This window comes from Pan troglodytes, chromosome 3 (assembly GCF_028858775.2).
Source record: "Pan troglodytes isolate AG18354 chromosome 3, NHGRI_mPanTro3-v2.0_pri, whole genome shotgun sequence".
NCBI classification, from domain to species: Eukaryota; Metazoa; Chordata; class Mammalia; order Primates; family Hominidae; genus Pan; species Pan troglodytes.
This window is the reverse complement of record NC_072401.2, coordinates 37,866,512-37,888,806: the sequence shown is the minus strand read 5'-3', so window position 1 is coordinate 37,888,806 and position 22,295 is coordinate 37,866,512. Positions and strand designations below refer to the sequence as shown.

The following is a 22,295-nucleotide window of genomic DNA, read 5'->3' as shown; positions in this document are numbered from 1 at the left end:
GGGTCCTATGAGGATCACATGACTTAAACATGTGACAGGGCTGGCAATATGTGTCTTGCAAATAGTAGGTGCTTAGGAAATGTTGGCCATTTGCATGTTCATGGCAATTGTCTGCGAGAATATTCGTTTATTTTTCTTTCTTTTTTTTTTTTTGAGACAGAGTCTCACTCTTGTCACCCAGGCTGGAGTGCAGTGGTGCCATCTTGGCTCACTGCAACCTCCGACTCCCAGGTCCAAGTGATTCTCCTGCCTCAGCCTCCTGAATAGCTGGGATTACAGGTGCCTGCCACCACGCCCAGCTAATTTTTTGTATTTTTAGTAGAGACAGGGTTTCACTATGTTGGCCAGGCGGGTCTCGACCTCCTGATCTCAGGTGATCCACCCGTCCCAGCCTCCCAAAGCGCTGGGATTACAGAGGTGAGCCACGGTCCCTGGCTGAGAATATTCTTTAACCATTGGGTGCTAGTTCCACTTAGACACTGTGTAGAAATGGGCAATGTTTTGACCAAATCTTCCCTGGAACCACATGGGACCTGGGGTGTGTCTCCATGACAGGGAATGTCTCTGATTTTGCTAAGTAGCTGTATCTGGGAGATGGCAGACATCTGGAAGAAACTTGAAGCATTTGGACAAAATTAAGTTCTAAAAATGCTGAGGAAGTTTTAGAGGTGGCCATGTGGAGAGGAGTTTATATAATATAGTCTGGTAAGGCTACAAATAGATTTTAAAGGAAGCACAGCTCAGGGCCACCTGCTTGGAATAAACTAGTTCAGGGTAATTCCCAGAATCTTACAGTACCCGCTGTGGACTGAATTGTGTCTTCCCCCAAATTCACATGTTGAAACCCTAACTCATTGTGAGTGTAATTAGAGATAGGGCTTTCTGGAGGTAATTAAGGTTAAATGAGGTCATCAGGGTGGGGTCCTAACATAAGAGGATTGGTGGCCTTATGAGAAGAGGAGAGAGAGCACTCCCTTCTGAGCAACCTCGGGAAGATTAGAAAAGGCTTGTGAGCGAAAGTGAATGGTGCTGGTGGGTCCAGAGCACACTGAGGAGAGGGCACGTGAGGACACAGTGAGAAGGCGGCATCTGCAAGCTGGAAAGAGCTCTCCCAGGAATCGAATTTGCCGACTTCTTGATCTTGGACCTCCCGGCCTCCAGGACTCTGAGAAAATAAATTTCTTTTGTTTAAGCCACCCAGTCTAGAGTATTTTGTTATGGTAGCCTTAGCAGAGTGATATAGGGCTCTGATTTGAAAGAATCTTAGAAGTTATCCCACCCAACTATTTTATTTTATAAATGTGCTTCTGGACTCAAGACTGGAAGCAAGAACTGGTCGGAAGACAAGAAAAAACCTATAATTTGTCCCCTAATTGTAGATGAACCTACGTGTGCAGAGTTGGAACCCAATATTCCTTTAAAGTACAGTAAAAATAGGTTTTGCACTTGGAAAGACTGAGCACGGTTTAGAGGCCTTAAACACCCCCCTACTAGGGGTAAGACACTCTGCTAATTGCTAAGACACTAAGAGGTAGAAGATCTCTGCTGTTTGTTAAATGACTCACCAACCATTCAGGCAACGGATATTTCCTGAGCACCTATTATGTGCCAAGTACCGAACTTGATTCCAGGGATGTAGAAAGAGTTTACTGTCCAGGAAAGGAGACAAGTATATAGATACATGACTAATATAGTGTCATAAGTACTAGATTCAAATATGTCATATAATATGCTATATAGGACAAGGAGCTCCGGAGTAACCGTAGGAAGATTAGAAAAGGCTTGTGGGCCAAGGTGGGCAGACAGTGGTTCTGGTAGATTTCCAGAGCACATTCCAGGAGAACTATGTGCACTCCCACTGCCCTGTCCTCAAACAGCATCATCTCTTTCGTACCTGGATTACTGACTGCAACATCACCTTACTATCACCTATACCTGCTAGTGTCTCTGGCTAACATATTTGCCACAAAGGAGTCACGATCTTTTTAGGCCATGAATCTGGATCATTATCACTTCCCCTGCCTAAAACTTTTCAGAGGTATCTCATGCTGTCAGGATATTTAGTAGCATGCAATAACGAAGATGATTAAAATATCAAATGTACATATTCCTTCTTATGTACCTGGTGTTCATCGACATGCTTTACATATACACTTGGTTCTCATTATTTGTGGATTCTGTATTTGTGAATTCACTGACTTACTAACGTTAATTTGTAACCCCCAAATCAATACTCATGGTGCTTGTGTGGCCATTCCTGGGCATGTGCAGAGTGGGCAAAATATTTTGAGTCATTAGATGCTTATGTTTCTAGCTGAGCTCAAACAAGATGGCACTGTGCCATGCTGTAAATGGGTATCTTCTCATGGACCCATTGTTTGCATTTTGTGCTTTTTGTTGGTGATGTCACTGTTAAAAATGGCCCCAGGCATAGTGCTGACGTGTTGTCTAGTGGTCCTAGGTGCAAGAATGCTGTGATGTGCCTTACAGAGAAAATGTGTGTGTTAGATAAGCTTTGTTCAGAAATGAGTCATAGTGCTGTTAGCCCTGAGCTCAGTGTTAATGAATTAACAATACATATGCAAATAAAGTGCTTTAACAACTGAAACACACATAAAACAAGTTATATATTGATCAGTTGATGAAAATATTGTGACCAGAGGCTTGTAGGAACCTAACCCCATATTTCCCCTGAGAGCAATTGTGCAGTATTCACTAACTCCTTGTTTGAAGTGACTTTATAGAACATAACTACAGTGAATTATGATTGTCGACTGCAGTAACTCACTTAAAATTAATAAGAAACTTATACAATAATAGATGAAGTCTTTTCTATCTCATACACAGCTTTCTGGTGTATTGTCCCCCCTTTCTTTCCCTGGCCACATTGGCCTTCTTTCAAGTCTTTAAAATTTATGTTTTGCTCCTGATCTCAAGGACCTTGTCATAGACTATTTCCTTTGCCTTCTCACCCCACCCAATCTAAACCAGCCAGTTTTAAACCCTGTTATTCCACCTCATATCACCTTTCACTTTACATTCTTAGCACAACTTACAGTTTTATTTAATTCATTTTTTGACGTCTTTCCTGCCTTCTCAACTATTCAACTCATGAGGGTGGGGCCTGCGAGTTGCCTGCAAGTCTTAACTCTGCTTGTTTGCTCTTAGGCAGAGGAGGATGAGCATATGAGGAGGACTGGGAAGAATGCTCAGAGAGGAAGGAGGGAATTGGGCTTTATTATCAAGAAGCAGGAGAGGAGACAGTCTTCCATCAAAGAGTGTCAGATGCCTCAGAGATAAGGAAAGGATGGAACAGTGCACCTAATTTCATATCAAGGAGGTTGTTGGTGGGAAATGCAGGAAGGCTGTAGAGCAGTGGAGGTGCATGCTGGGCTGCAGCAGGTTAAGGAATGCATGGGGCATATGAAAAGGAGGAGAGAGAACTCTTAGGGAGCTTGGCTGAGATGGAAAAGATGAAGGGAACAGTCACAGTGAACAAAGATATAGGATTATAGGATGGTTTTGTAGCAGGTGAAAGATAAATACTTTTATAAGCCAAGGAGGAAAAAGATAGTTGAAAGAAATTGAGAATAGTAGAAAGAATGGGGGAAAATCTAGGATCAAGTCAAGATCACTAGTGAAGAAATACACCTTAGAAAGATGTACAGATATACACTTTTCCCTTGGAGCCTAGAGGGAAAGAGGCAAGCGTGATTTTAAGTGGAGACAGTTCTAGATGCAGGGAGGGAAGCTGGAAGACTGTAAGCTGTGAGTTTCTTGATGTAGGGGGCAAGGTGTCTGCTGGAAGGGCTAGATGTGAAAGCTCAAAGTGACAAGGTTTGGAATGGTGTGTGGTGGAGGGGAAGAGCAACGACTGAAAGGCAGCTGAGCAGTGCTGAGGGTTGGCCTCAGCTGGCCACCAAAAATCTGAGTGATGCCAATGCATGTAGTTCTGGCATTCTTTCCCTCTCCCAGCAGCGCCCGGCAATCCAGGTAAAGGCCTATAGAATGTGGGTTACTACCCTGGTCCCAGGTTGAGGTATAAGGCAACAGGGCTTGGGTCTTGAGAGTGCTGGCAAGCATGGCTGAAGCAATGGACCTGGAGCCTGCACTAAAAGGTTAGGGCTGTGTGGCCAAGAGGTTGGCTAAGGAAGAAGAAAGAGTCCTGCAGGGTGAGGATCCTAATGAGGTTAGGGGGAACAAAAGCAAGACCGGTGACCTGGCATCCTTGAGCATGAGAATTTGGAGCCATAAGAGATGGTGGCATTGGCACATTAGTGTCTACAATGAAGGACATGGTCCAGGATGTGGCCATGGAAAGTGAAATGTAGTGGAAGTGAGGATGACTAGAGTGCAGAAAGTCAGAAAGGCTTTGGGCCTATGGTACTGAATGATCTAGAGCCACTGGGAAGTCCCCAGATAAAGGCAACAAGTAGGGAAAAGGACAGAATAGGCCAATGGCATGAACTTTAAAGGAAGATAAGGTTTGCAGATAGGAGGCAGCTTGACCATCTAGAATTTGCAAAGGGGAACAAGAATAATGCATGCACCACTTTCAGGAGACACAGAGTGAGGGGACCAGGCTGGTTCCACTGGAGTAAAAATATATAGAAGATTATAATGCAAGTTCGGACAAAGATGGAAATGGTAAAGGGCTTGGGAAGGAGACTCAGAGAGAAATAAAGAGAAGGAAGGTCTGTATTCACAGTACCTGGGTCCTAAACAGGAGAGTATACTGGAATCATCTCGAGGACTAGTCATTATCCTGGACCCTCTGATTTAGTGGGTCTGGGATGGGGCCTGAGAAACTGAATTTATTTTATCTTATTATTATACTTCAAGTTTTAGGGTACATGTGCACAATGTGCAGGTTAGTTACATATGTATACATGTGCCATGCTGGTGTGCTGCACCCATTAACTTGTCATTTAGTATTAGGTATATCTCCTAATGCTATCCCATCCCCCTCCCCCCACCCCACAACAGTCCCCAGAGTGTGATGTTCCCCTTCCTGTGTCCATGTGTTCTCATTGTTCAATTCCCACCTATGATTGAGAATATGTGGTGTTTGGTTTTTTGTTCTTGCGATAGTTTACTGAGAATGATGATTTCCAATTTCATCCATGTCCCTACAAAGGACATGAACGCATCTTTTTTATGGCTGCATAGTATTCCATGGTGTATATGTGCCACATTTTCTTAATCCAGTCTATCATTGTTGGACATTTGGGTTGGTTCCAAGTCTTTGCTATTGTGAATAGTGCCGCAATAAACATATGTGTGCATGTGTCTTTATAGCAGCATGATTTATAGTCCTTTGGGTATATACCCAGTAATGGGATGGCTGGGTCAAATGGTATTTCTAGTTCTAGATCCCTGAGGAATCGCCACACTGACTTCCACAATGGTGGAACTAGTTTACAGTCCCACCGACAGTGTAAAAGTGTTCCTATTTCTCCACATCCTCTCCAGCACCTGTTGTTTCCTGACTTTTTAATGATTGCCATTCTAACTGGTGTGAGATGGTATCTCATTGTGATTTTGATTTGCATTTCTCTGATGGCCAGTGATGGTGAGCATTTTTTCATGTGTTTTTTGGCTGCATAAATGTCTTCTTTTGAGAAGTGTCTGTTCATGTCCTTAGCCCACTTTTTGATGGGGTTGTTTGTTTTTTTCTTGTAAATTTGTTTGAGTTCATTGTAGATTCTGGATATTAGCCCTTTGTCAGATGAGTAGGTTTCGAAAATTTTCTCCCATTTTGTAGGTTGCCTGTTCACTCTGATGGTAGTTTCTTTTGCTGTGCAGAAGCTCTTTAGTTTAATTAGATCCCATTTGCCAATTTCATCTTTTGTTGCCATTGCTTTTGGTGTTTTAGACATGAAGTCCTTGCCCATACCTATGTCCTGAATGGTAATGCCTAGGTTTTCTTCCTGGGAGAAACTGAATTTCTAACAAGTACCCAGGTGAGGCTGATGCCGTAGGTCCCAGGACCACACGCTGAGAGCCACTGTTCTGAGGCATGGACATTACGGGAGAGGCTTGAAATTGCCTGGGGATGGGGGGATAGATTAACTGGAAATCTTTTCAGTGTGGAGACTTGGTTGAACCATGCATTATCACACTCGTTTTAGAATTGTATGTCCAAAAAACAAACATAAAAAGGAAACAGCAATTCTACTCAAACCTGAGTGAGTCAGAAAGGAGGAGACTTTGGGGACTTCTGTGTCTACTGGCTTTAAGGTTTTAGGTAATAAAAACTGTAGTAGAAGACCAAATGATAGAAAATTTAACAGAAAGTGAAGAGAATAGATTTTCTCACCAAAGCATGGAAAGATAAAATAGCTTACCTGTTGTGGATATTGTCTGTTAGGTTTCTCTAGAAGTTTAACTTCTCTTTCTGCAACAACAAAAAAGTTGAACATTGAGATCTGTGGGTTGCCTTCTTTTCACAGTCAGGTATTATCGTGAGTGTGACTGCAGGAAGCATTTCCTAAGGGGCACTGGGCAGTAATGTGGGGAAGGAGTTCCTGGCTTGGAACAGTTTGCCCAGGAAGGCAAGGGGTTTCACATTTATCAGGCTGGGGTTTGCAGCCCAGCTCCTGACACTCAGCAATCAACTCACAGTTAACCACAATTTCAGTCTGTAAAATAATATTATAGTGAGATTTAAATGGAACATCATATAAACTGTTGATCACACACTGGAAATGTTGGAGTTGTCCAATAACCAAAAGCCATCTACTATGGACTGAATTTCTGTGCCCCCTGCAAATTCATATGTTGAAACCAATCCCCAGTGTGATGGTATTAGGAGGCAGGGCCCTCTAGGGATAAAATCAGTGCCATTATTAAAGAGATCCCAGAGAGCTGCCTTGCCCCATCTGCCTTATGAAGTTATAGTGAACGATGGTTATCTATGAAGCAGGTCCTCACCAGACGCCAAATCTGCTGGCACCTTGATCTTGAACTTTCCAGCCTCCACAACTCTGAGAAATTTCTGTTGTTTATAAACCACCCACTTTCTGGTATTTTCTTATAGCAGTCTGAATGGACTAAGACATCCTAGTTGTTATTACTATTGATAAACATTACATGACAATGTGCCTCTTCTCTGATGGACAAAGTTTTGACTAAGCGAAAAATCCCACAAAAAAAACAACAACAAAAACAAGCAAAATTGAATGAATAAATGTGTGGTATTTCATAAAATACATGATTTAGAAAATATCTTTGTTTATGATGTATAGAACTTAAGAAAGTAAAACAAGTGTTCAGATTTGTATTCACTTCTCCATGATTATTAGAATAATTTACTACATATGGACACATCATTTTCAAGAAAGGCTCTTATTCCACTCCCAAGTAGACTGTATATCGAGATAATGAGCTCTGTCTTATGACATTTGAATGGTTTTACACCCTTTCAGTGATTTAATTTTATATTCTCATCAGCGAAATCTTCTCACTTGGTTTTTTCCTTAAATTGTTCAGTAACTCCTTAAGCTCTGATACATTGCTCAAACATTGTCCCATGATTATTCTATTATTCTTATTTTTTATCATAGTATTCACAATTCATTTAAATATTACTTGATAAGGAAGCCATGAGAAACGCAAGTCCATGCCTGCAGGGAGATAACTCTCTAGCAGGGAAAAGCAAAGAGGCGAGAAGAGGTTACAATGAACTACAATACCATTCAGAGTACAAACAATGCCATCAAGGGGACACCAACAAAATCCTGAGGTGGTTCAGGTAGGGAAGAGAGTGTAACTGGGAGGCTTCCAGAAGCTGACAGTACCTGAGCCAGGCACTGAAACAGAGAGGAATCATATCGGATGAAAAACTAATAAAGGGGCTGGGCATGGTCATGACTGTAATCCCAGCACTCAGCGGGGCTGAGACAGGTGGATCACCTGAGGTCAGGAGTTCGAGACCAGCCTGGCCAACATGGTGAAACCCCGTCTCTACTAAAAATACAAAAAATTAACCTGGTGTGGTGGCAGGTGCCTGTAATCCCAGCTACACAGGAGGCGGAGGCAGGAGAATTGCTTGAACCCCGGGGACAGAGGTTGCAGTGAGCCGAGATGGTGCCACTGCACTCCTGCCTGGGCAACAAGAGTGAAACTCTGTCTCAAAAAAACAAAAAAACAAAACAAAACAAAAAAAAAGAAAAAGAAAATAAAAAAGAAAAACTAATAGTGACCAGGTGTGTCGGGAGGGCATTTTAGGCAAGGGGAATGTGACAGAGATGAGGCAGAAAGAATGGAGTATTATTTAGTCAACAAAGAATTCTGAATTCCTACTGTGTGACAAGCCCTATGCTATGCACAGGAAACTGCAGATTTTAGGTAACAAAAACTGTAGTGAAAGACTGTTAGAAAATTTAATGAAATGTGGAAAGAATAGGGTGGGATGCCAGGTGGTGCATCCTATAGAATAACAGCCTGATGGGAGCAGTAAATATTCTGGATTGCTTGATGTTTAAGGAGGAGACTCAGGGGGAACAAGGATTTCCATGGAGTGTTAAGAGTCACCCTAGGGAGTGAGATGTGAAGAGGGAAGAAGGCAGAACCATATGATTTGAACATCTACTTCTGTGGGGTGAAGGGTTCTGGGTGAAAGAGACAGACAAGCAGCAGTAGAAAAGTTTTGAGGTACAGGGCTCTACAGTGCCTCAGATGAAGAGAACAGCTACCAGCCCAACAGCATCAAATGCTGTGTAGAGGATCGAGACCATTTTAAAAACTGGATCTTTATCTTGACTTTGATTATACTGTATTCCCCGTAGAACAAATCCAAAATCCACCTCTCGAGCCACGCCCTTTGTCTCCTAAGCACCAGATCCATATTTTGCATGTGGATGATGCAGCATTTCTGAAGAGAAGACCTTAGCAGTCAGTTCCTCCACAGCCATTTTCGGAAAGATAAACAAACCAGAGGGCATGAATCTTAGTGACTTATCCAGGGCCATGCAAGGAATCGGTAGGGAGGAGCCAGGACTTGTTTCCTGGCCTCCTGTCTCAGAGTGTCCTCTATGAATTGATAACGTCACATAATTCTTGTTTTTGTTTTGAACAAAGTACCCAACTGTCTGTTAGAAGCTACTCTCAGATGTCTGCACACTTAGTAAGCTGTTACTGAGTGCCTAAGAAGTGCCATGTAGAGTGCTAAGCACTGAGAGTATGAAAGGGGAACAGAACGCCCTACTTGCCCTACCATGCAACTTACCAGGTGGTTGGTAGACAGATCAAAACCAGTGGTAAGTGCTTCCTAGGAAACCAACTGGATGTGGCAATTTGGAGTTATAGGTGAGAATTCACTTAGAGTGAGGGTTGGACCCTTTGAGAGGGTAGCATTTAAACTGGGATCTAAAAGATGAGATGGAGCCAGCTATGTAATGAAAAGCTCTCATTAAACCACTGCACTGTTAAAAGACCTTAAGTGGTTCTGTATTGCCTACCAAATCTTAAATATCCTCAGCTATGCATTCAAGGCCTTCTACAATACGACATCCATGGCCTTCCTAGTTTATCTGGGGAACTCCTCCAGCTACTTTCTATTTCCAGCCAAACTAGACTTTTCATTATTCTTTAATGCCAATGCTTCTATACCTTTGCACATATTATATTCCCCAATTGGCATACCTCCTTCCCAATCAATAGTTTGCAAAATTCTATTCATCCTTCAAAACTCATTTCACACACCACTTTCTCCAGGAAGACTTTGAAAAATTCCAAAATAAAGGCAATTACTCTATTTAAAATATTTCTAGGCCGGGTGTGGTGGCTCACGCCTATAATCCCAGCACTTTGGGAGGCTGAGGCGGGTGGATCACCTGAGGTCAGAAGTTCGAGACTAGCCTGACCAACGTGGTGAAACCTTGTCTCTACTAAAAGTACAAAAATTAGCCAGGCGTGGTGGCACATGCCTGTAGTCCCAGCTACTCAGGAGGCTGAGGAGCAGAGTTGCTTGAACCTGGAGGTGGAGGGTGCAGTGAGCTGATGGCACCACTGCACTCCAGCTTGGGTGACAGAGCAAGACTCTGCCTCTAAATAAATAAATAAATAAATATTTCTAAAGGATCTTTAAGCTCTTTGTATTAGTCCATTTTCATACTGCTATGAAGAAATTCCTGAGACTGGGTAATTTATAAAGAAAAAGAGGTCTAATGGACTCACAGTTCCACGTGGCTGGCGAGGCCTCACAATCATGGCGGATGGTGAAGCAGATGCAAAGGCACATCTTACATGTCAGGAGGCAGGGCAGCGTGTGCAGGGGAACTGCCCTTTATAAAACCATCAGATCTCATGAGATTTATTCAGTATCACGAGAATACCATGGGAAAAACCCGCCCCCATGATTCAATTACCTCCCACAACACGTGGGGATTATGGTAGCTACAATTCAAGATGAGATTTGGGTGGGGACACAGCCAAACTATATCACTGTATCAAGGTAGATAGCTCTGATCACTTTCCGTCTTGGATTATAGTACATAATTCATTTATACAATGTTCCCTCTATCAGACTATAAACCCTCAGTAGAGAAAGCCATGGTTTCATCAGTGTTTATCTGCACAGTGTGTCCCTTGGCACAGTGACTTGCATATAGGTGGTACCTTGCATGTTTTAAAAAATTTGACTTAAAAATATCATTGGCAATGTAAAGATGCCTAATACCAATGCATAATATTATAACACAACAACGCTCACATTTTATCGATTCTAAGATGTATGTGTATTCATTTACCTTTTAACATATCTGGAATTGGAATGTATCTAGCAATCATTGGCACATCATGGTTACATTGGCAGCATTATTTTCTATCTTTGTGTTATATAAGATAATGGTACATGTTACAATCAATGGCATCTAATATTTAATGAAATGTGGCATTAATCCCATATTATAGTTTATTTCAGCAATATATTATGCAAAAATTTTACAAACAATACCCTATATCAAACAAGTGTCTACGTTGTGCACAGTTATACAAAGAAGTCCTTCTAAGATGAAACTAACAACATCCAGGGATAAAGTAAGAAGTTTATCAGCTCCAAGAACTATAAAGATCAGGTGTCAAAATAACAATAATCATGAAATAAGATGCATCAAAGAAGTTATAATTTTTCCCAGAATGACTTTTTGAAGTGATAAATCTTTTCAAAAATAAATATTTTTTGGTATACTGCTGGTGCCTGGAAAATATGTGTTTCTATACATGGATACAAGTATAAATAACTCATTTGTTGGGCAAGCTATTGCTTGTACATGGGGAAGACCTGATGCCTGGTACAGCCAGTCAGCACTAAGCGTTATGGGAGTTTGGGAGCAAATGTAATCCCACTGCAACGAAGCTGCCAGGAAAGGCTTTATGGAAAAATGAGGCCATGAGAGATAGGTAGAAATTAATTAGGCAGAGAGGACAGTTTTAGTAAAAGCAAAAAGGTAGAAAAGAACAGGACTTGTGTGAAAGACAATGGAGAGACCCATGTTGGATTTTGGGGTTACAAGATGGATATGGCCTATATGGCCAGGTTACTGAAAGTAGGTCCAGAAGACCAAATATGGCATGATAGGCAAACAAATTAGGTTCTGAAGTGGCGAATGACAAGATGGAAGCAATATATTACAAAGCATGACCTACCAGTGGTAAGCAGAGAAAATGAAAAGGGTTGGGTACAGAAAGACTTGCTAAGAGTTTACCCTTTCAATTTAATGATGAGATAAAAAAAAGCCTGGCGTGTGGTGGCATCAAAGGGAATCCAGAGGAAGGAGCAAATTTGGAAGTGATTTTATTTCAAGACTTCTTGGATTTTTGAGTTAATTTCTACTGCCCCTGGTTTCTCTTAGCACATTGGTTTATATGTTTATTACACATAGTATTGTACAAGAGTTACATAGCCTCACTAGCTCCTTCCTTATGCATAAAATGACAATGATAATAGTACTGTAGCAGGATGAGCCACAGGCAAAACCTCTCAGACACCGAGTTGTAGAAGGAAGGGCTTTATTCAGCTGGGAGCATCGGCAAGCTACTGTCTTAAAATCTGAGCTCCCCAAGTGCACAATTTCTGTCCCTTTTAAGGGCTCACAACACTAAAGATTTTACATGAAAGGGTCATGATTGATTGAGCAATCTAGGGGATACATGATAGGGGTTTCATGCACTGGTAGTCAGAGTGAAACACAACACAACAGGCAGTTTCACAATGTTCTTCCATACAATGCCTGAAATCTATGGGTAACATTGGGTTCTAAGTCATGAGTTGATTTTTAACTACTAGGTTTAGGCCAGGCAGGCCCAAGTCTGGTTTTGGGCCTGGCCCCGGGCTGCCTGTCTTTGATTTCACTTCCTTGTTTTTTTTCTTAAGACAGGTACTGAGTATAAAACAATATAAAACAATATGAGAGGGTTTCTCTCTTCCCTCATTTCCCCCCTTTGAGACTCTCACTTTTTATTAGTGGGAGTTCTCACTCTTATTTTTGCTACTTATGTCTTTTTGTGCAATAGATTGATAGTGATTTATATAGTACACTTGTACTGAAGCATTTTGGTGAACTAAGGTAGCGATGAAGCTTTTTATCATTTGAAGAAGTACAGGTAGTAAACAAGGGAGCAGTAAGCAGGTTTCTATTACTATTATAACTCCTATTATAGAGTTTTAAATTTTTCTAGTGCTGGGAACCACCTTCTAAACATGGCTTCAGGGTTGAATCCGTGCTACACTTTTACGGGCACATGTGCCAGTTTTGTCATATTTCTAACTATGTCTTTGAGTACTTGCCTTTGATTATCTATGTATAGACAGTAATTAGTAAGGTTAAATTTCTTATGGACCTCTCTTTCAGCTGCTAGCAAGTAGTTGAGAGCCAATCTATTTTGATAGATAGCATTTCTTATCTGAGGGTTTTTTTGCCGGGCCAGAATAGTCAAGGTTTGACTGGTTTTATTAGTGATGATTTCTAAAACAGCTTGCAACCATATGATTCTGTTGAGCATGTAATTGGGGGTCCAGTATCCCCCCGAGCCATCTTGTGTCTAGCTGGCAGGCCTATAGTATTGTATAATTTTTTTAGGGGGCCATTTATCATCTTTTTAATTACCTATGGCTACGCTTCGTTTTTTGTGGGAAGCATAGACAGGGAAACCCAGGAATTTGCCTGCTTTTACGGGCAGTAAAAAGAAAGATGGTTTAATGGTGTCAATTACACAGCTACCTGTCCACTGATCAGGCAGCTTAGCATAGGCTCTATGTCCACATATCCAGTATAACCCACTGGGGGCAGTCCAGTCCCAGTGGACTTCTGGGTGGGCCCAGACAGTCTGCAACCTTGGAAATTTACTGAATGGATCTCTGTCTGTGTAACTGGAACTCTATCATGTAACTGTTTTTTTTTTTATGGTACCATTATTACAGTTTTTGTCCTAGGCAACTAAATCATCCTGCAGAATGAGTGAATTTTTTCTTTTTCTAGCTATGCAATATTGTCCAATAATTGAGGCCTTTAGAACCTAAAAATTGTCAGGGTGGTTCTTTTGGGCCGGTAATTCATCAGGAACTGGGTCTGTAGGAATTAATTCTCGGGATTCCCACGGCCATTGATCTCCTGTTACAGTTCCTCCACAAACATAACATGAAGTGACTTTTAGAGACTGGGCTACATGTTCGGCTAATTGCAAAAACAAATTTTTAGTCTTTCCTGGAATCTCAGGTACTGGCACATTTAGTTCATCATAGGAAGTCTGAAATACTGGTTCTGGAGAGCATCTTTGAACCTCTCCTTTTATTAAGATGTTTACACTAGGATCTAGTCCTTTTCCGTCAATGCCCAATGATACGTATTTTCCTTTATTTCATTTTGGGTCTGAGGGGTTTGTGATTACCAGTTCTAAAGGGTTGCAGCTCCCACTCGTGCAGGAGGGGCTGCTTTTCCTTTCTGGAGCCAAACAGGACCTTTTTAATCCTGTTTCCAAGTAAGTCCAAATGACACAAGACCAGTATTGACACATCTCACATAAATATGATTCTTGACAGATATACTTAATTTTTTTTTTTTACTGTGTAACTTTTTTTTCCAGTCTAGAGAACTGCACCCTATTCCTTGCTGATTACTATTAATAAAAGCACAAGCATCAAATTTTAAGGTTACATGTTTGGGGACCCCTCTTTCTTCTGTTCTAGCTATTACTTTACTTGTGTCACCAGGAAAAGGACCAGTCCTTAGTCTTACTTCGAAGACTGTGATCATGGGAGGTTCAGAGGGGTCATAGCACACATCGGGCTGGTCACTTCCTGGATTACATACTTGGTACTGAGTGTTATTATACAAACAGGTTCCTTTTGGAGTTCCTAGGCATTCATAATAACTGTAAAACAATAGGACTGTAGCAATCTTTTGTCCTACCTCAGTGACTTGATGTATATACTGGGAACAGCCCTCAGTCTGAGGAAGGTCAGTTGAAGTCCTTACTGTACAAGTCTAAATTTTAAGGAAAATAAGTCCCACGATGAGTTTCCTCATGCTTCGGCCTGTGTGGACCAGTCAGCTTCTGGGTGTGACTGGAGCAGGGCTTGCTATCTTCTTCAGAGTCACTTTGCAGGGGTTGGCGAAGCTGCTCCCATCCATGTACAGCCCCCAGTCTACTGATGTTTAAGGGTAGTCTCGGAGGTTGGGCCTACTAGAATAAACTGAGTCCAACACCTCTAAACAGTTATGTTTATCTGGGCTCTCTGATACCAGGAGTAAGGTGGCGGGGTTAGGGTGTTGCAAACTTCAATGGTTATGCGGGGATTTTCACAGAGCAAGCTTTGGTATCTAGTTAGTCTAGCATTTATTAGCTAATGATGTCCTTTGGTATTTATTAAAGTCACCACAGCATGGGGGGACTTTATGTTTAGGTTTTGCCTAAGAGTTAGCTTATCTGCTTCTTGTGCTAACAGGGCCGTTGCTGCCAGGGACCTTAGACATGGGGGTCAGCCTTTGGAAACCCCATCTAGTTGTTTTTGAGAGATAGGCCACTGGTCTTGGCCAGGGCCCTACAGTCTGGGTTAAAACTCCAAATGCCATTTTTTTTTTTCTTCTGGTTGATGAAATGCCAGGGTGAAAGGGATAGGCAATTGGACTAAAGTATAAGTTCCACTCCAGTTATTTGGCAGAGTGCCCAGTAAAGGTCCACCACAATACTACCACGCATCCGCTTGGGGATGAACAAGGGCTGACTGATTGATAAGCTCTTGAAAATTCTTAAGCTCATCACATCACTTCAGGTCTCCAAGGAATGCTAAGTTTCTTCCCTGTCGTGAGAGACACGAAGTGAACTTAGTGTTGGGGCATGGAGGCTGGATGGCCCTCGGGGGCTGACCTGCAGGGACTTCGGGATATAGCAGAGAGAGCTTGGCATGACTTATTACTCCAGGCTGTAGAATCCTGGAAAAAAGCTACCATGCAGCCCATGCCTGGTCGACTGGAGGACCACCTTAGTGGAAGGGAGATAAACAGGGCCTCTGCCACGTGCACAAGCATCACAATTGCTTTTGTTTAACGTGCAGATGGAATATTTGATCCATTTCAACCAGACATTTGCATCTTGGTATGCTGTTTTAATTGCCAAAGTTTGTTTTAAGTCTTTAACTTTTATGATCCTCTAGTAAAATGAATGTTTCTTTTAGCACCTATTTTCATTAGTTTTTAGACCAAAGAAAGCTAAACACCATTTTATATTTAATGATGTTTCTTGTATGATTTTTATACCAGATAAACTAAATTTTACCTTTATATTAGTGTGTTATTAATGTTAAACTTAATTTTAATAAAACCTTGTAGACATATTTATCTAATTTTTCATGTTTGACCATAAGGTAAGATTTTATAGACTCTTTTTTTAACCTTTTATAATTTTTGTTAAAGAGCAGGTTGATGCTTTAAGAAAAACCTGTTGCATTTTTCCTTTAATGTCCAGTTCACAGAAAAACTGGATGATACCTTTTTAACTTTAGCTAATATGTTTATACACAGAATTTTCTTTACAATTAACATTTTAAAACTTGCTTAAACTTTTAAAACAATAACTTTTTTTAACCTTTTAATGTAGGTAAAAATCCACATTCTTATGCCTCCTTGTAATATTTTTACCAAAGATATATTTTACTTTATACACCTTGCACATAAACTGTTTCTTCAGTAGTACTCAGGAGGCCTTATTACTTTTAAATTATACAACATTTTTTGCACAAAATTTTTTTATAACTTTTTTTATTTCACGACTTTTGCAGACAATTTTTCAACGTGTCTCAACTTTCTGACTTATTACAAATATTTTTTTCTTTAAACAACCAGTTATTTCAGGACAAGAATTTACCATATAACACTCTTTTGATATAAATTCTGCCTCCCCCCCTTTTTTTTCTTTTTTTTTTTTTTTTGAAGATAACCATTTTTTTTTTTTTTTAAAGAGAACTTTCTTTATGTCTTTGGACTAGACTGTGTAAGGCCACAAGATTAGAAGTTACCATAATACATGTTACACTGTTAACTTTTAGCAAACTTCACTTCTGTTGAAAACCTTGTAAGTTTGGGATTTCAATTATCCCTTGCTATTAATAAGACCTTGTTTAGTCTAAATTAACTTAGAATTGGTATAGATGGCCTCTTTTTCTCCCTGCTGGTCTTTCCTTGCCTCTGCCAGCCACTTATGCTGCTGTTCTCTTAACTACTGTTGGGTGGGGAAGGGGGTCTAAAACCAGGTGTAATTGTCTATGTACGGAAACTGGTTTGGGTGCCTTGGCTTACAGGTTACCTTGTGTCATACCTTTGAAACAAGGGACCTGTCCAGGCTTCCTTCTGGTGGCCAACCTACCTCTAATGCTGGCCAGTCTATTTCACACAAAGTTCTAAGTTTTTCTGGTGTCATATAACACTATAATCTCCCTTAAATCCTTTCTTGAAATTTTTCAACATAGTTCCTAGTGGGGTGGGCTTATTTGTGCCTGACCTATGCTTCTTCGAGACAAACCACCACCCTCACACCACACGCACACCACAAAACAAAAAACAGTTAAAAAGGGCACACACACACTTTTGCAGTTCACACAAAACCAAAATCAGAGTATCCAGAAATCCAAGCCAGGTCAAAACCAAAACCAAAGTATCAAGCAATCTAAGTCAAGTCAAAAACAAAAACCAAATTGCCGGTACAGGCACACCGTGGGTGATCAGGCCATGCTTCCACTCGAATGGAGAAGGCAAGTTCCCAAGACCAGTCCTGTCAAGGAATTTAAACCAAGTCAAAACCAAAATCAAAGTGCCGATAAAGGCACGCCATGGGTGATCAGGCCACACTACCACTCAAATGGAGTGGGCAAGTTCCCAAGACCAGTCCTGTCAAGCAATTCAAACCAAGTCAAAACCAAAATCAACATCAAAGTGCCGATAAAGGCACGCCGTGGGTGATCAGGCCACGCTTCCACTCAAATGGAGTGGGCAAGTTCCAAAGACTGGTCTTACCTAGTTTCAGATGTCCGGACTCTAAATGTCAGTTCCTTCCTGGTGCTCAGCCACTGCAGGGGCCTGCTACATGCTGCTCTGGCGAGGCGTTCCACCGGGGCAATTGCCTACCTGGGAGCGGTCTTTGGATCGCGTCACTCAGGCTGGCTGGAGTCCCCTGCAGGGATGCTCCACAGGGCAGGCTTAGGCCGCCTAAGGGGCTGCCTCGGCCGGGCGTCTGTCAGTCACCTCGCTTCCCAGCCAGGGAACCAAGAAATGTAGCAGGATGAGCCGCAGGCAAAACCTCTCAGACACCAAGTTTTAGAAGGAAGGGCTTTATTCAGCTGGGAGCATCGGCAAGCTACTGTCTTAAAATCCGAGCTCCCTGAGTGCACAATTTCTGTCCCTTTTAAGGGCTTGCAACACTAAAGATTGTACATGAAAGGGTCGTGATTGCTTGAGCAATCTAGGGGACACGTGACAGGGGTTTCATGCACTGGTAGTCAGAGTGAAACAGAACAGAGCAGGGAGCTTCACAATGTTCTTCCATACAATGCCTGAAATCTATGGGTAACATTGGGTTCTAAGTCATGAGTTGACTTTCAACTACTAGGTTTAGGCCAGGCAGGCCCAGGCCTGGTTTTGGGCCTGGCGCCAGGCTGCCTGTCTTTGATTTCACTTCCTTGTTTTTTTTCTTAAAACAGGTACTGAGTATAAAACAATATAAAACAATATGAGAGGGTCTTTCTCTTCCCTCAGTACCTTTTTCAGACAGTAGTTAGGATTAAGTGAAAGAAGACAGTAAGGTATGGAGCACAGTTGGTACAAAGTATAATTTCAACAGTGTTGGCTGTTTCTTGATTCATCACTGTTATCGTCATCATCCCCATCCTCCTTCTCATCATCTATTAGTTTGCAGTTTTTCTCCCAGCCACTACAATGGAAGTTCCTTGAATCTAAGGATCAGATCTCATTATCTTTATTTCTTCAAAAAGAAATACAAAGTAGGACTTCTGTAAATATGTACTATATTTTAAGGGAAAAAGTTCCAGATTTCCATGGAAGAAGGAATTTGTATGATAAAAGAAGGAATTATTAGAATTATCCTTATTTTTGGAGGCTGACAGAATGGAAGAACAGTGGTTCCATAAATGAGACAGTTGGCAGGAGGACAATATACAGAGTTTCAGAGATCCTGAAGTCAGCAGTTAACCTACTGAGCTGAAACAATGAATGGGGGGATGACAACAGAAAGGTGATGGACAGGACAAATGCGTCCAACTACCTCCCATTGAAACAACGGCAGAAACCCAAAGTGAGAGAAATAGAGGAGGTAAAAACAGAAAGTAAAGTCACTGACCTCTTAAATCAGCACTCTGGAAAGCAAAGGATTAGCCCAATTTAGAGGGTAGAATCCTTAAAGTCCCAAGGAAAGTAAGAGTGAATTATTGAGGACTAAAATAAGAATAGTTTGGTAGGTTTTTAAGAAGTCAGGTTACCAAATCTCTTCCTGCACTCCTTAGAGTGGTTTCTACTTTCCGTCTCAGCCAAAGAATGCAGGTTGAGTGTCAGGAAAGGGTGAAACAGGGTTTCTGGATTGGAAACAACAGTAGAGGACACACAGTGGAGGGCAGGGGTTTCATACCAAAAACAGGGGGATTGAGTGAACACATGCACAGGAAATGTTGGGGACTGCAGCCTGCTCCCCTCCTTGGTTCTGTGAGAATGCCTGGCAGCTACCCTCTACCAACAAAAGTCTCTACCATAAAGATAGAGATTAAAACCAAGCAACCTGGCCAGGTGCGGTGGCTCAGGCCTATAATCCCAGCACTTGGGGAGGCCAAGGTGCGTGGATCACTTGAGGTCAGGAGTTCGAGACCAGCCAGACCAACATGGAGAAACCCCATCTCTACTGAAAATACAAAAATTAGCCAGGTGTGGTGGCACATGCCTGTAATTCCAGCTACTTGGGAGGCTGAGGCAGGAGAATCACTTGAACCCGGGGGGCAGAGGTTGCGCCCCCAAGATCATACCATTGCACTCCAGCCTGGGCAACAACAGCAAAACTCCATCTCAAAAAAAAACAAAAAAACAAAAAACAGAAAAAAAAAAAACAAAAAATAACCAAGCAACCAACAAAAAGCACTTGGAGGAAACAAAGAATAGAAAAAAGAAAATCCAAAACAACAAACAAACAAAAAACCAACCCCCAAACCAAACCCTAAGCCACCGACAATAACATCCTCATCATGTTACTTGTTCCCCCAAACAGAAAGCTATGTTTTTTTTCAATCAGAGAACAAAAAAAAAAGCTCCTTGAAATTAAAAGAGCAAAAATAACTATTTCAACAGAGGATCTAGAAGAAAAAGGTGAAGAAATCTCACATAAATTAGCAAAAGAGATAAAGTCATTTAAAATTGAATAAAAAAGATTAAAAAAAATTAGAAGACCAATCCAGGACATCCAGTATCCAAATAATAGGAATTGCAGGAAGAGAGAACAAACAAAAGAAGGGAAGGAATTCGTCACAAAATAATTTGAGAAAATTTTACATAATTGAAGGACATGAGTTTCTGGATTGAAAGGACTCACCAACTGCCCAGTGAAATGGTTAAAAATAGAATCAAAATCAATATACATCACTGAGATATTTCAGAAGTAGGATAAAAGTAAAGATCCAGTAGCCTCTCAGGGGAAAAAAAACAAAAAAAAACCTCATTGATATACAAAGAGCTGGGCATCAGCATGATTTTGGACTTCTTAAACATATATACACACAAATAATTCTAAATCTGGCCAAACTACCAATTAAGTGAGAGGGTAGGATAAAGACATTTTCAGATATGAAAGGTCTCAAAACGTTTATCATCTATATATCTTTTCTCAGGCTATCAGAAGTTACTAGAAGATGTAAAAAACAAGTGAGGGAGTAAACCAAGAGGGAATGAAAAGGGATAGATAAAATAGGGCATTAAACACAGAAGAGAGGCAAAAGTATTACCAAGGATGATGGTGATGGGAGATCCCAGAATGCCTCCAGTGTATACAAGAGAGGGCACAGCTTGTTCAGACTGGAGAAGCTAAGAAGGCTCTAGCAGCCTTCTTTTTTTTTTTTTTTTTGAGATGGAGTCTTGCTCTGTCGCCCAGGCTGGAGTGCAGTGGCGCTATCTCGGCTCACTGCAAGCTCCGCCTCCTGGGTTCATGCCATTCTCCTGCCTCAGCCTCCCAAGTAGCTGGTACTACAGGCGCCCGCCACCACGCCCGGCTAATTTTTTGTATTTTTTTTTTTTAGTAGAGACGGGTTTCACCGTGGTCTCAATCTCCTGACCTCGTGATCCGCCTGCCTCGGCCTCCCAAAGTGCTGGGATTACAGGCGTGAGCCACTGCGCCCAGCCAGGCAGCCTTCTTTCAAGAGATGAAATGAACAGAATAACTAAAGTGCCCCAAAGATAAAGATTTATACAACATGGAAATAATTTGAGGTTGAATCAGTGGTAGGTATACAGAACATTCAGTAAATGAGAAACAAGCCCTTTGCTACCTCCAGAAAAACGCTGTACAGAAAAGGAAATATAATGGTAATCCACTCCCTGGTTTAGCTTTCAATAGTATTTACACAGTTATAAAATTCCTCTAACCCAAATTAAAGGCAGGGGGTTCAGTGGAGAATGGTAGCATTCCTTATGTATGGTAGGGCTGAAGGTGGTAGATTCTTCCACTGTGGAAGACGATGCCTATTACGGAAAAAAACCCACCAAAGAAATAGTAATAGAAGTATGCATTTAGAGAGAAAGAGGCAAATACCAAAACACTCACTTAAAAGAGCGATTTCGTTTGAGAAAAGAAAAATGTGCTTACAGGTGAGCAGACTGGGCTTGACCTGGAGATGTGGGGACCAGTCTAGTCATAAGAGAAAGTCATGAGAAAGAGTGAATTAGATGATAGCAAGCAGTAGGAATCTGGCTTCTGAATGAGCCAGTTCACATCCATTTATTTAACTTGCATTAATTGTTAAACATCTAGTGCTGCGGGCCAGACCATATGCTAGTAGGGATCACAGCCCAGATGAATAAGACATCAAGCTTATAATTTAGTGGGGTGGGTGCACCTAAGCAATTAGATGCAATGATATAATAGAGATTATAGGCAAAACACTATGAAAATGGAGTTGGGGTGGTGTCCTACAACCAATCTTTCTGAATATTCTGGAGCTGCACAGTCAAAATGGTAAATACTAACGACATACGGCTACCTAAATTACTTAAAATTAAATACATTAAAATTTCAGCTCCTTGGTTACACTAATGAGCCATACTTCAAGTGCTCAAAAGCGACATGTGGCTAGTGGCTATTGTATTGTACAGTATGGACACAGAACATGTTCCTCATTACAGAAAGTTCTATTGGATAATGCTGATCTACACGTTCTTAAATGGCGTTTTTTACAGCATATTCAAGTACAACGTTAAACACCCGAAGGATAACATTCCGTTGTCTGTTAGCAAATAGATTCTTGCTTGATATTTATCCGTGCAATTTATCTGTACATGGAATGGAATTTTTACTTTGTAGAATGTTATTTTTCAAGTGGAGCCACCCCTGAACTAGGAGGGGGTATTTCTTCTCCTGATGCGGTTTGACCACCCACAGGTGTTGGGGACAAATGCTGCTGGTGACCAAAAGTCGGTGAGTCTTTGGGAAGACACTTTTGCATAGCAGTGCAGGGTAAATGCACCTGGTGGCAATAATTTAAGTATGCCCTTAGAATGACCCTGAATGACAGATGCACCTGAATGTGTGTTCTG

At 41.4% G+C, this 22,295-nt stretch overlaps 1 protein-coding gene across 1 annotated transcript in view; it reads right to left on the bottom strand.

Annotated features, from left to right (window-relative positions):
* C4H4orf19 (chromosome 4 C4orf19 homolog) overlaps nucleotides 1-22,295 on the bottom strand; it is a 142,252-nt gene that overhangs the window by 31,625 nt on the left and 88,332 nt on the right. Inside the window, exon 2 of the mRNA XM_001135649.6 lies at nucleotides 6,348-6,397. The gene's annotated coding sequence lies outside the window, so the exon portion shown is untranslated. The remainder of the gene's footprint in view (nucleotides 1-6,347; nucleotides 6,398-22,295) is intronic.